Here is a 13,004-nt window from a genome sequence, read left to right on the forward strand (position 1 = left end):
TCAATAACTTTCTGGATACTGTATGGGCTGGTGAGCAATGCCAGTTTGCTCTTAGCATGGAGGAAGGTGCTGACTTTGAGGATGTTGAGAGAGTATTGTGCATACCTGGAGGACACTTCCAAAGGAATAGATCTGGCTCAGTGGTTAATATTAGGAGGACAGATTTGACTCCTCTTGCAAAGTATTGGATGGCATTTTCTCATGCCAACATTCAGCCATGTTCACATGTGTCAGATATTACTCTCAGCAGGGCACTCTTCATCTATTGTGCTATCAGAAACTTGAATGTTAATATTGGGCAGGTGATAGCTGATGAGATTAGTGTGTGTGCTAACACCTCAAACAACAAAGCACCACTGGGACATCCTTCTTTGATCACTCACCTTTGCAAGCTAGCTGGGGTGGACACTTCTGTTCCACCATTTGAGAGGCCAAGAAAAGCTATAGATGAGGCCTATTACAGACAGTACTGTGGAGGTGAGGAGGCAGCCCAGCCAGTGCCACCACGCCAGGCTCGTAGAGAGAGAAGGCCAGCACAGAGCAGGACTTCTGCTGATACTCATGAGGCAGAACCATTCCAGATGAGGGACATGTATATGTCTCTTATAGGTGCTCAGTTGCAGTCCATCCACAGAGGGCAGGTGGCCACGGCTGAGATGATAGTGGGGATGTATGATACCCCTCCAGCACACAGGTGGACTATGGATGAATTCCATAATGTGGTAGCTTGGCCAGAAGAACCATGGCATGGAGGAGCTGAAGCAGCTGAAGCTTCAGCCCGAGACATGGATGAAGATGAAGCTGAGGAGGAGGATGCGTTTGATGATGATGATGATGAAGAGGAAGAGGAAGATACAGAGAGCTCGGACTGATGAGGAGCTGAGATAGCATTTACTGATGAATGCTATCATATGATTATGCTTTTGTGGTTTAAGTTTTCTGAACTTATTTGTTTTTGTTTTTAGATTAGGGTTTGATGTACTCTATTGAACACCTGGTTCCTTATGATGGTTTGCTATTAACTGTGATTGTGTGATAAGTAATGATTGAATGATGCTTATTGATTGATTGATGTTGAGATGATGTGCACATTAAAATGCTTATACAGGTGATTCACAAGCTTTGTGAACAAATGCATAATATCATGATTGTGATTGTGAAATTAAGCAGGATGTGCATGTCAAATGTGAATGAGCTTATATGTGAGGTTTTGAGCTCCAGAGTTGTTATTGTTGAATGCTGTTACTTTGAAAGCATGAATGACTTTGCCCAGGTTTTCTATGATTGAATCAATTGCTTGTTTTGCATCATATGATCAAAGGCCGTGTTTTTGAAACCCTTTTTATTGGCCAAATTCATAAAGTTAGCCTTCTAAAAGAGAACACGTTGTGTTCTATCCTTTGAACCCTTAGCCTTAAATATACACTGAACACCCTTGATTGAAAATCTTTACCTTGAGTTAAGTAGAAGATCTTGTGTGGTATTGTTAAATGTTCAAGTTTGGGGTTATTGGGGAAACATGAAAAAGGAAAAAGCATTGAGCTAACAGCTAAAAAGTAAGAATATGCAAAGAAAAGAAAAGAAAAAGAAGCAAAGCTCAATGCAAATGCAAAAGCAAAGGCAAAAGAAAGTTGGGAATGAATAAGAAGATTGTGTTGTTATGATTCTCTTAACTCAAGGATTTTGTGATCCAGAAAAACCAATTTTCTTGTTAGCCCAGCCACATTATAAGCCATTGAAAAGTCCTTGTGATGATGCATGCTTGTGAATGTATTTGATTGTGGTTAAATGAAAGGCAAAGTTGATTCATGTGACATTGTGATAGTGGAGTGAATGAGTGAAACACTTTACCTCTTATACACTTGTGTGTTGAGTGAAACACTTTACCTAGTGAGGAAATATTCCATAAGCACATGAACATCCATGCTTAATTGATTGATCATTCATGAAAAATAGCATTTGTTGGAATTTAAATGACTTTGTGAACACTAAAGCATGTGCACATCTTGATTGAACTCTTGGTCTTAAGTTTGAGTGAAGTTATTACTTATCTTGAAAAGAGGATTTTGAATGAGTGAACCATCATATGAATTGGTTGGAGATGGAGTTACATTTTATTTGCTTGAGGACAAGCAAAGTTCTAAGTTTGGGGTTGTGATAACAGTTGAAAAACTGTTATTTTCATGCTTAAAGTTGATACTAAAAGCAACCTTTAGACTTAGAAACTAGCTTGAAATCATGCCTTTTGTTTATATTTTCAGAAATAAGAGAGCTGGACAGGTTTATGCTTGATTTAAGTGTTCTTGTGCAGGTTTTGAGGTGAATTTGGTGAAAGAAGTGAAGAATAAGAGAGAGGACATTAGAAAAGACAAGAAAGAGTGCAAAAAGGAGAAGTCGAAGGCACCGCTCAGCGGCAAACTACCGCTGAGCGGCACTCAAGAGGTGACGTTGGAACCGCTGAGGGGCAAAATGGCCGCTGAGGGGAAGAAAGAAGACGCGCAATCACCGCTGAGCGGTAAATACCGCTGAGCGGCACTTTTTGGGCTTGGACTTTTGTAATCTTTTGTAACTCTAGATTAGTATATAAGGGCTTGCACGTCCTATAGTTAGGCATCTTTGGCAGAAACGAGGCAAACACTCTCTCTTTCACCCCTTTGAAGGAGGATCTTGGATGCTCAGGCTACCTCTTCACCTTTATTGGGTTTATTCTTTCATACTTTCATTGTAATTCATCTAGGTTCACCATGAATATGGTGAACTAAACCTTGTATGTTTGTTGGGGAATCAAAGTAATCTCTTGAAGCTCTCATATATGGATTTGTTGAGTACATCTTTGAATTAAGACATATGCTTTCTTTCATCATTAGTTAGGGTTTTTCCTCTTTGCTCAATGCTTGCATTGTTTAACTCATTCTAATGCATGATTATTGGTTTTGTTGATACGGACACGTACGGGGAAATCTAGATCCGGGGAATTTCTCCCAATATTATACTGACAATATTATATTGGTTGCCTTTAAGCTCCTGCACTCATGAACTAATCATTAGGAATGCTAGGAATTGTATGAACTATTTGATTAGGGAGAAGCCATCTAGAATGGTACATTAGAGAGTGGCATTAACAATGATGATTTGAATGTTGAATTCCTAAAATATATGAGAGTGGATGAGATGAAATTGACCCCCAACAACATATTCATTCATATATTTCCTTGAAAGTGTTTATCTTTTGTCTTTGTCATTGATCAATTCATGCATACATGTTTACTTTTCGTCTTGCATAATTAAATCCAAATATTTCGTTTGTAAGTCCTAGCTAATCAACAAATCACATAACTAAACTAGGCCGTGAGTCCTTTGGGAGAACGATACTTGGTCTTACCAAGTTTATTACTTGAAACGATTCGGTCATACTTGCCGATTGTGAAACAAGTTTGTGACATCATATTTTGGTGCTTACAAATTTGTCCATCAATGGTCCTCATATTTGTATTGAAATCTCAATTCGGTACTCAAGTTTCAAGTTGTCTCAACTGGGTCCTAATTTTTTAAAATGTGTAATAAATAGACCATTTACGTTAAGTAGACAAAAACAACGTTAAGGTGTGTTAATGTGGCGTAAGTGATGTGATTGAGTTTCTTATGTGGAATACATATTTAATTTATTTTCTGAAATTGTTATTTAATTTTTCATTTTATTTGCATTTAATTGATTCTCTAATTGGAGACTCAGATAACCCTAATTTAATCCCCAATGTTTTGTTTCTCTCTCAAAAAGAACTCAATCTCGCAGGGTTTCTCGGTTTCGTGCGCACATATGTTGTTAAGGGAGGTACCTTTCTTCTCCTTCTCTCCATTTTTGGTTCGTGGTGCAAGGAGGGGGGCCTATCTTCTTCCTTTTTTTTCTCTCTGGTTCAACTTACGATGTAGGGACGTTTTTCAGTGGCGGGCACGACGGTTTGCGGTGAAGGGAAATCGCATGTGGCCTTCGACCTTGGGGTTTTGGGGTTTTTTTCTACATGTGTTCTTTGCGATTTGTGGTTCTTGATAGTAACAATTTAGGGTTTGAAATTAGACTTTCTGAAATTGCAAATTTGGGCATTAGGGTTTTCGCATTTTGGGTTTACGATTCTTGTGATTTGGGTTCGTTTGGCGATTTGGGTTGTGAATTGATTTTTTGATTCATCTCTACATGTTGGTGGTGCAAGCCTGATGTTCATGATCCAATGATTTAGGTTTTTTCTGTCTCTTGTGTTTTGGGTACTCATCATTGGCGGTTGCACCATGGGGTTTCCTTGGGTTTCTAATATAAAAGTGAAGGTTGTTGGAGGTGGCTGGTCTGACTTGGAGTTTCTGGGTGGTGGAAAAAGCATAGTAGCTTATCTTTTCTGACCATTATAAGTGTAGGATGAAGAAGAACAGTACATTTCTTAATTGATCAATTTTTGAAGAAGAAGATGAACAATGTTAGGCTTAATTTAAATGTTAGGGCAAACAACGCATGACTAAAAAGGATGAAATAACATGTCAATAACTTAAATTATTCAAAAATGACATATGTTTCGATAAATATTACACCTTAGCACATTTTAACATTGTTTTTTTTACTTAACGGAAATGGTTTATTGATTACACATTTTAAAAAATGAGGACCCAATTGAGACAACTTCAAACTTGAGAAACAAATTGAGATTTCAGTGCAAATACGAGGATCATTTGAGGGTTTTGACTTAATAATGAATAAGACTTAAACTCACTTGTTAATAAATAAGAACCTATATTTTTTCCTCATTTGACATAATTATTTGGAGTTAAATATTCAGTAACCTCTAGGGAAAGATGAAACAATTTGTATATCTTTTTTCTTTAAGGAGAAACTACACTAGTACAAAAGTAACATTTTAAATCAGTCATTTTGAACATATTGCATTAATTTTGGACTCGATGTTGACTTTGTTGATGTGATAACTTGTACATATTTATCATTAGTTCTCTTCAAAATTGATGTAGTATTCCAATAACAACAACAACAAAAACTATTTTTGAAACTATCACGAAGGCAAGATAGGAAGTAGCAACACAAAGGCAAGACAAGAAGCAACGACGCAAACATTGATCGACAACTAAAGACACTCTGACCAAACTCACGATCAGAGCCAACAAATGGATGTGTGAAAATGATGGCGCTAGGGTTCACGAACACTGGAATGGAGGTTGGAGGCGCAGACGTTGGATAATGTAGGTAAGGGCGACAATAGAGCAACAACCAACGTAGGAAAAGAGCAAAACCTAAGCACGAATGGCGAGCAACCAAATTTGAAACGGGTGGCATTAGAGTTGGAATAACAACGATTGAAAACAACAAGCAACCAAATCTAAAACGTTGTATCACCAGAGTTAGTGCAGGAACGAGCGAAAATGACGAGCAACCAAATATGAAACAGGGTGCCACTGGAGCTAGAGTGTGAACATCAATGCGAAAAAGGGACGAGCAGTAGTGCGCATTAGACAGGTAGCGAGCGTCGAGGTGAGATCAACCAACAAAGACGAAAAGATTTGACGATCTACAAATGTAGTCACATGACAAATATATATTCACTTTCTTAATCTGAGTAAGTTGATTTTCTCCCTTTTTCTCTATCAAAAATATTTTGCATCTTGCATGTGAGCTTACTTTGCTTGCATGTGTTATTTGCATGATCTATATGAGCCTTTATTGATCAGTGATCATAACGGTATGCCATGATTGTTCTTGTGATGTTTCTATGTGTAGATAGATCATCATGTGGAGTTAGAGGAGGATTAATGTTTTAAAGCTGTTTGAAGTGTGTAACAAGTGAGGGAAAATAATTTTATGCTTGTATATTGTTGATGTTTTTCCCAACTTGGGACTTGTAATTTAGTTTGTTGACCTTGTTGAATGTAGTGAATTTTACTTTGACGTGTGTGGCTATGTTTGAAAACTATGTTTTAACTTTGTTTAGAAATGACTTAGTGAAGTCTTTGAACTGATTAATATGGCACTGTCTGAATTAGGAACCTGAAATTCAAAAGTATTTAGATGTTATTAAGTGGAAATTAACTCAAAGGTGTGAAATCATTACAAGAAAAATTAATATACTCATTGTCAAAATTCGTAGGTAATGTTTAAAATTAGTCGGTAAATCAAAATTACCATCAACATATTGAGGATAAAAATCTGTTGGTAAAATCTTCATCGGTAAAATTGGTTGAAGGAACAAAAATTTTGTGGGTAATCGATAGAAAACTTCGTCAGTAAAGTTCATTGGTAATTGTCCATGAAAAAAATATGTCAATAAAATCCTTTTGTAATTATCGACGAAGCAATATGTCAATAAAATTTGTCAATTAATATCACAATCTAATTCTTCTTCTTCACCATCCCTCTATTTAATTGGAAATTCCATCAACCAAATATCCAACTATGAATTGTCTGGTCACTAGTCATCTTCCATTATTTCTTAGATTCATCTTTGATTTGCCTTTTTTAGAATCACAAACACTTCATCACCTTCTCTTCATTTTCACTGATCATCAAACAACATCCAAACCTATCATTGTTTAACACGCACAAAGACAATCCATCATACAAAAAGAACACATTTAATCGCATTACCTTTTCAAACTTTACACTCATGAGCCACGACCTAACACCATAACATAATTAATCACGTCTCCCAATTTTACCATTCATTGCCATTTTCATATCTCCAACCTGAACAATTATCAATTTATAAACACAATCCAAATCAATACAAGAAAACATATAATGGAATGTATCAGATCAATAGAAGGGACGAGCACGGTGGTTCGACAATGGAGCTAGTGATGACCATGAAGGTGATTGGCGTCGTCATTGATGACTTTGACAAAGAAAACTCGTCAGTCGGAGGCAAGGTCATACATTTGGAACTAGAGAAGGGATTTCTTCATGCAAGCTTAATGAAGAAAAAGGATGATGGGAAAATGCAACCAGTGGCACTAGCGACACCGCCGAAAACAGTGTGTAATGCAAGAACAGAGGTGACACCTGCAGAAGGGATAATGGTCCCGTAGTTTGGGGCGAAAGGATATACTAATACAAATGAAAAAAGAAGATCGAAGGGAGATAGTAGATGTGTCATCGACCCCATAGAAAGGTAATAATATCGTGACATATAATATTTTATGAAATACAATTTCCTTTTGCTTATATGCCTTCCTCCTTTATCTCTACTTATGACAATTTCACTAATGACATACATCCCTCCCTTGTTCAACCAAGGACCAACCCTGAGTCGAAGCCTTTGCCTAAACCTACAAGATTATCCTTCCCTTCATCCAGCACATCAACCTCCACGACTAGCTTATCTACCTTTCCTACATCAAATAGCCTATCTTGCCTCTGAATTCTACCCCTCCATCGCAACCTGCCCTTTCTAGTAGGACCATGGACACCTATAGCATGACTGATTCAAAAAACCCAGAAATCTCGTTAACTTTTTTGTTTTCATTGCTAATATGATGGTATCACCTCTTCCCAAAAATCTAACCCTTGCTTTATAGGCCCCTAATTGGAAATCTACCATGCAGTCTGAATTTTGATGCTCTAATTAAAAGTAATACATGGGATTTGGTTCCACGATCTTGTAATGTTGATATCATTTACTGTATGTGGATTTTCAAACATAAAAAGAAATTTGATGGTATTTTTTAGCATTACAAAGATCATCTTGTACGCAATGGTAGGTCTCAAATTGTAGGTGTGGATTGTGATGAGATGTTTAGTCCTGTGGTGGAACTCACAACCATTAGCACGATTCTCACCGTTATTCTCTCCAAATCCTACCTTATTCATCAGTTGGATGTTCAAAATGTTTTTCTCCATGGTGATCTACATGAGACTGTATACATGCATCAATCGTTCAGTTTCTGATATCCCCTTCATCCTGATCATGTTTGTCACATGAGGAAATCTCTTTATGGTTTGAGTCAAGTGCCTCGTGCTTGGTACCAACACTTTGATGACTATGTTTCTACAATTGGGTTCCAACATAGTGCTTCATATCACTCTCTCTTCATCTACCAACGTGATTCTGACATGACATACATGCTCTTCTATGTTGACGACACCATTCTCATCACTTTCCTTCGTAAATCTATTGTGGCACTCCTTTTCTCTAAATTTTCTATGAAAGATCTTGGACCTTTGAGTTATTTTCTTGGGATTGTTGTGACAAGACATGCAAGTGGCTTGTTCCTCAATCACAACAGTTATCCTAGTGACATTATTGCACGTGCAGACATGACCTCTTGTAATCCTTTTACTAGTCTGGTTGATAGTAAGCAGAAGCTCCATACATCCTCCTATACACTGTATGAGGAAACCACTATGTACCAAAGTCTTGAGTATACAAAAATACAAAGATACCCCTCTCAATGCACTCCTCTCACCACTCAAAATCAATATAGCAACCCAAAAGATGAACAATCCTCAATCTCTTACAATACAAGAGCACTCACAACCCTTAACCCTTGGCAAACCCGCACAAGAACAAAATACAAAGATTGTCTATGAAGAACCTGACCTATAAGTCACACTCCTCTAGTGTAGATAAAATTAAAACAACTTTAGCACATTTTCTTGATAGAATCTTGATGAGTAATCAACCAATGAAGCTTTGATACTCCAAGAACACTTATTGAAAGCACTTGTAAGCAAAACTATATGAAAATATTAGTATTTGAAAATGATAACCAATTCTTGTTTTGAAACAGGTCTCAAGACACACATACATATATAGGATTTTTCAAATCCCACATTATAATTGATTAGGATTTTTTTGTAATCTGTTAAGCTTTTATGATGGACGAGTGACTCCGAGAAGTGACCAAAGGCGCGACGCGGACTCCTCGAAGCTTCTCCGACGAGTGAAGACGCAGCGGAAAGTAGAGGAAGCTCTAAATCGAAGAATGACTCGAACGAAATCTAAGGAAAACCGAGAGCGAACACAACAAAACCCTAGACCGAGGTTTAATCGGTGGAAATCCTTATAAACACGAAGGAAACCCTAGAACGGTGAGGAATCACTAAATTGACCGATTAATCGGTGGAAATGGTGTTTTAAACGGTGGAAAGGAGAAGAACGAAGGTTGGAGAGGTGTTTAATCGGTCAAAACTCAGAGAAAATGAAGAAAATGGTGAAAATGATGTGGAATCTATGAAGAGAATGAGGCTTATAGATGATGAAGAGATGAATCTGTGAAGAGAGAAATAGAGTAGAGGGTTACTGTGATAATGATGCGTTTGAAAGGGAGAAACCCTAGCGTTCGAAGTGGAAATGTGAGTATGAGGATGCGCGAGTGGGAAAATGAGAAATGAAGTGGCGTTTCTGTGCGTGAGATGAAAAGCCCGAGGAGAGGTGGCAGCGAAGGATGTAACGTGGAGGAGAGAAGCACCGTGAAAGTTGGAAAATGAAAGGAAGAGAAGTGCTTGGAAGGTGGCTAGAGGGAGTCTTTGGACTTTCTAGCCTGACTTTCAAGAGAGAATTGTTTCTGATTTCAGAAAATTTAATTCTCATTAATCTCAAAAGTCCCAATACAATAGAGGAGCTGGGTATTTATAATAACCCATGCTCCTTAAGAGCTAAACTATAAAAGATAAAAATACAAAAGGAAGACTAAGTCAAGTAGGATTCCATCATGCCCTCCCTCTTAAGAAAAGATTTGTCCTCAAATCTGGCAATCACCTTATGAATAAGCTCCACACAATCTTTGGGAGCATGGCCATCTTGGAGTGGCCTTATTCTTTTAGATCTAGTTTTCTTCCTCCTGGATCAAACACGAATCTGCAATACACATCAAATATATCTTCTGTTAATATCAATCCAAGAAAGAATTTTTCTTTAAAAACAAGAGAATAAGAACTTCTAATACTTTGATTAGTAATCTTTGAAAATTTTAGAAGTCCAAATTCAATTTTATCTTGAGTTAATTGTTTTCTTAAAGATAAGAATAACTCAAGATTTGAATTGTCATATTCTGAAAATGTTTTCATGACAATTGGTTTGAAAGAGAAGTCAAAAATTGAAAAGTAATCAATTATTGGAAAAGAAGTAAAGATTTGGAAACCTTCCCTTTTAGGTTCCACATTCTTTGAAAGAATAGGATTTATCATCAATAACAATTTCTCATTTTCTTTCTTCTCTTTTTCTTGCCTTTCTTTCTTTTCTTCTTCTTTTCTCTCTTCTCTTCTTAATTCCTCTCTTTTTCTCTTTTCTCTTTTCTCTATTTCTTCTCTCTCTCTCTTCTCTTCTTTTTTCCTTTCTTCCTTTTCTTTTCTCTCAATCTCTCTTTCTCTTTTCTTATCCTTGATCTCCTTTAGTCTTGCCCCAAATTCTAATTCTCTACGAAGAAACCCATGATCCTTTAAACTCTCAAGAAAAAGTTTTCCATCATCAATGCAATCCTTAATTAATTCTAGGTTTCTTTTAATGCTTGAAGGCACAAACTTTCTTCTCATGCAAGCTTTTAAATCATGCCAATCACGTATGGAAGACTTCCTACCTTTCCTAACATGATATTGTCTTTCATCCCACCACTCACTTGCATTTTCTTCTAACTTAGAGAGATATATGCTAAGGACATAATATTCACTCTCTTCATAAAACCAAGGATTTATTTTATCAATTTCTTTCTCCCAAGCTAGGTATGTTAATGCACCTATGTCTTTACCAAATGATGGAAGATTCCTAGCTTGTTTAAACATTTCATCAACTTTATCTAACCTAGAAGACCTATATGAACCATAAGAAGACATCTTTGTTTTTAAAAGTTTTCTTAATCTAAAGGGTTCAAAACTTTCACTTAGACAAGTCCCAGGTAAGAGAGGTGAGCTAAAGAGCTGCTTAAGTACCAAGTCTTGCCTTGCCAGAAATGTCTTAGGCTACTAACTAATCACCCCTTAAACTAAAATCACCTTTAGAAACAAAGTACACAACTCAAACAATTAAGCACAAATAAAAGACTAGACTCTCGGACTCTAATGTGAAAAGGCTTAGAGTTTAATCCCTTTTAGCCTAAATCACCCCTAAACGTAGAACACAAAATCAAAGAAACAAAACACTAAGGCAAACCAGCGGACTCTAATGACCCTACGAGATACACAAATCAAATCAATATATACTCCTATGGTGAAGCTTGTAGCTTTGGCTAACAAGACACATTCACCTGTCTAGCTATGCTAAAAATAAAAGCAAATAAAGTTGCCAAGAGTTTGAAAGAGCACCAAGGACTCTTCCTAAACACTTGGACTTTATAAAAGGCCCTTTTACAAAACAAAAACTAAAGCTAACAGTGGGCAAACACAAACCCAGTACAAATACAAACAAAAATTGAAATCCTATGCTACGGTGCTCTTGGTGCCCACATTCACGTGATCCACTTTGCTTCGTGTCAATCTCAGTCCTGTCCAATTAGAGATGTTGCTGCTGCCACGATCTGACCCAAACACCTTGTTCAAATGAAGATCCACGTGCTCAACTTAGTACTGCTGCTATCAAATCTTCTTGGTTTCTATTGATCAAGTTCTACAAACACATATGCACAAACTGATGTGAGGATTCACTTAATTAAAACAAATGGCAGACAAAGATATAGGGTAGTAAACTTCCCTTTTCTCGGTCTTGTGCCCTTGATGCAGTTACAAAGAAATTGTCTTTTGCTCTCTAGGAATAAACTGCAAGAAAATCACACCCAATTCAGCAAATCACAACATCCAACAAATTGCAAGCTATAACACAAATAGTTTAAACAAACAAAAGCAATATAGCTAAGCAACTTCCCTGATTAATGCTATTTCTAGTTGTTGATTTTAGGTTCTTCCTCGTGCTCAACTAATCAGCAGATTCATTCTTCACTTGTAGACATCCTACACTGCATTCTTGTAACTGATGCACTAGCTATATGACACCAATTAAATCAGATATGCACAGTTACACCAAAAACAGTAGATATACCACATGATACAATGCAGGGAAAATGAAGAATAAGTTGATTCACAATTAAATGACCAGTATAACCTGTATAGCAAATCAACGAGTTAAACTGGTCAGAATCAATGGACCAAACTGGTGACAACAATGTTCGAAGCTAATCAAACCTGACCAATCCAATGCAATGCAGAAATTAGGAGTTAAAACAGTGTTGATGCAGAAATGAAGAAGCTCAAAACTAATTCAGAGCAGCATTTGCAATTCCTGTGCATCTATCAAGTTCCCATAGGTCTTATCCAATCAAAATCAGCATTCACATTCCCAATTAAACCATGAAATCAACAATTCATTTTCAAAACAGTGATTACATCAATGAATTCAACAAGCAATGTTTTAACTAAAATGAATGCAATGACAGTTTAAAGATTCACAAGCACAAATAGCATTTCCAGGAAATCAATAATCAATTAGAACAACAGTGATTGCAGTTGCAGTTGCAACAAATCACAGCTGCTCCAATCTAATTACTCCAATTTCTTTTCCTGCATAATGAACAATTACAAATAGTTAGATTAACAATGAATTCTCTATTTCAAAGTGCCAAGGAATTAGGCCAAATTAGCCTCACGAAACTCACTACTCTCAGGCTTCACTTTGAAAACTTAAAGCACTCAAAATGGAAAGGTTTGGAAGGGAGATTCTCCCTTGGCAGTACACAGCTGGAGAGTATTCCAGACCACCACCACCTAAAATGCTACCAAGCACACAAACCTCCTTTCAAATTCCAGAAATCCAGAGTGAAAAAGCTTCTCAAGTAATAAAGAAATGGCTAGGCTAAGGTCAAAGATCAGAAATCAGAGCAGGACAGCCACAAGACAATGACAACACAGCAGATAATGAAACTGACTCAAGATCAACTCTAGATCAGATTATGAAAACAACAAAGCTCAAATTAGAACAGCTGAACAGATTTTACATGTAATGTAAACAAAACTAAGACATTCAACAATG

The sequence above is a fragment of the Vigna umbellata genome, chromosome 5 (genome assembly GCF_029865625.1).
Source record: "Vigna umbellata cultivar VRB3 chromosome 5, Vumbellata_1.0, whole genome shotgun sequence".
Classification (NCBI taxonomy): Eukaryota; Viridiplantae; Streptophyta; class Magnoliopsida; order Fabales; family Fabaceae; genus Vigna; species Vigna umbellata.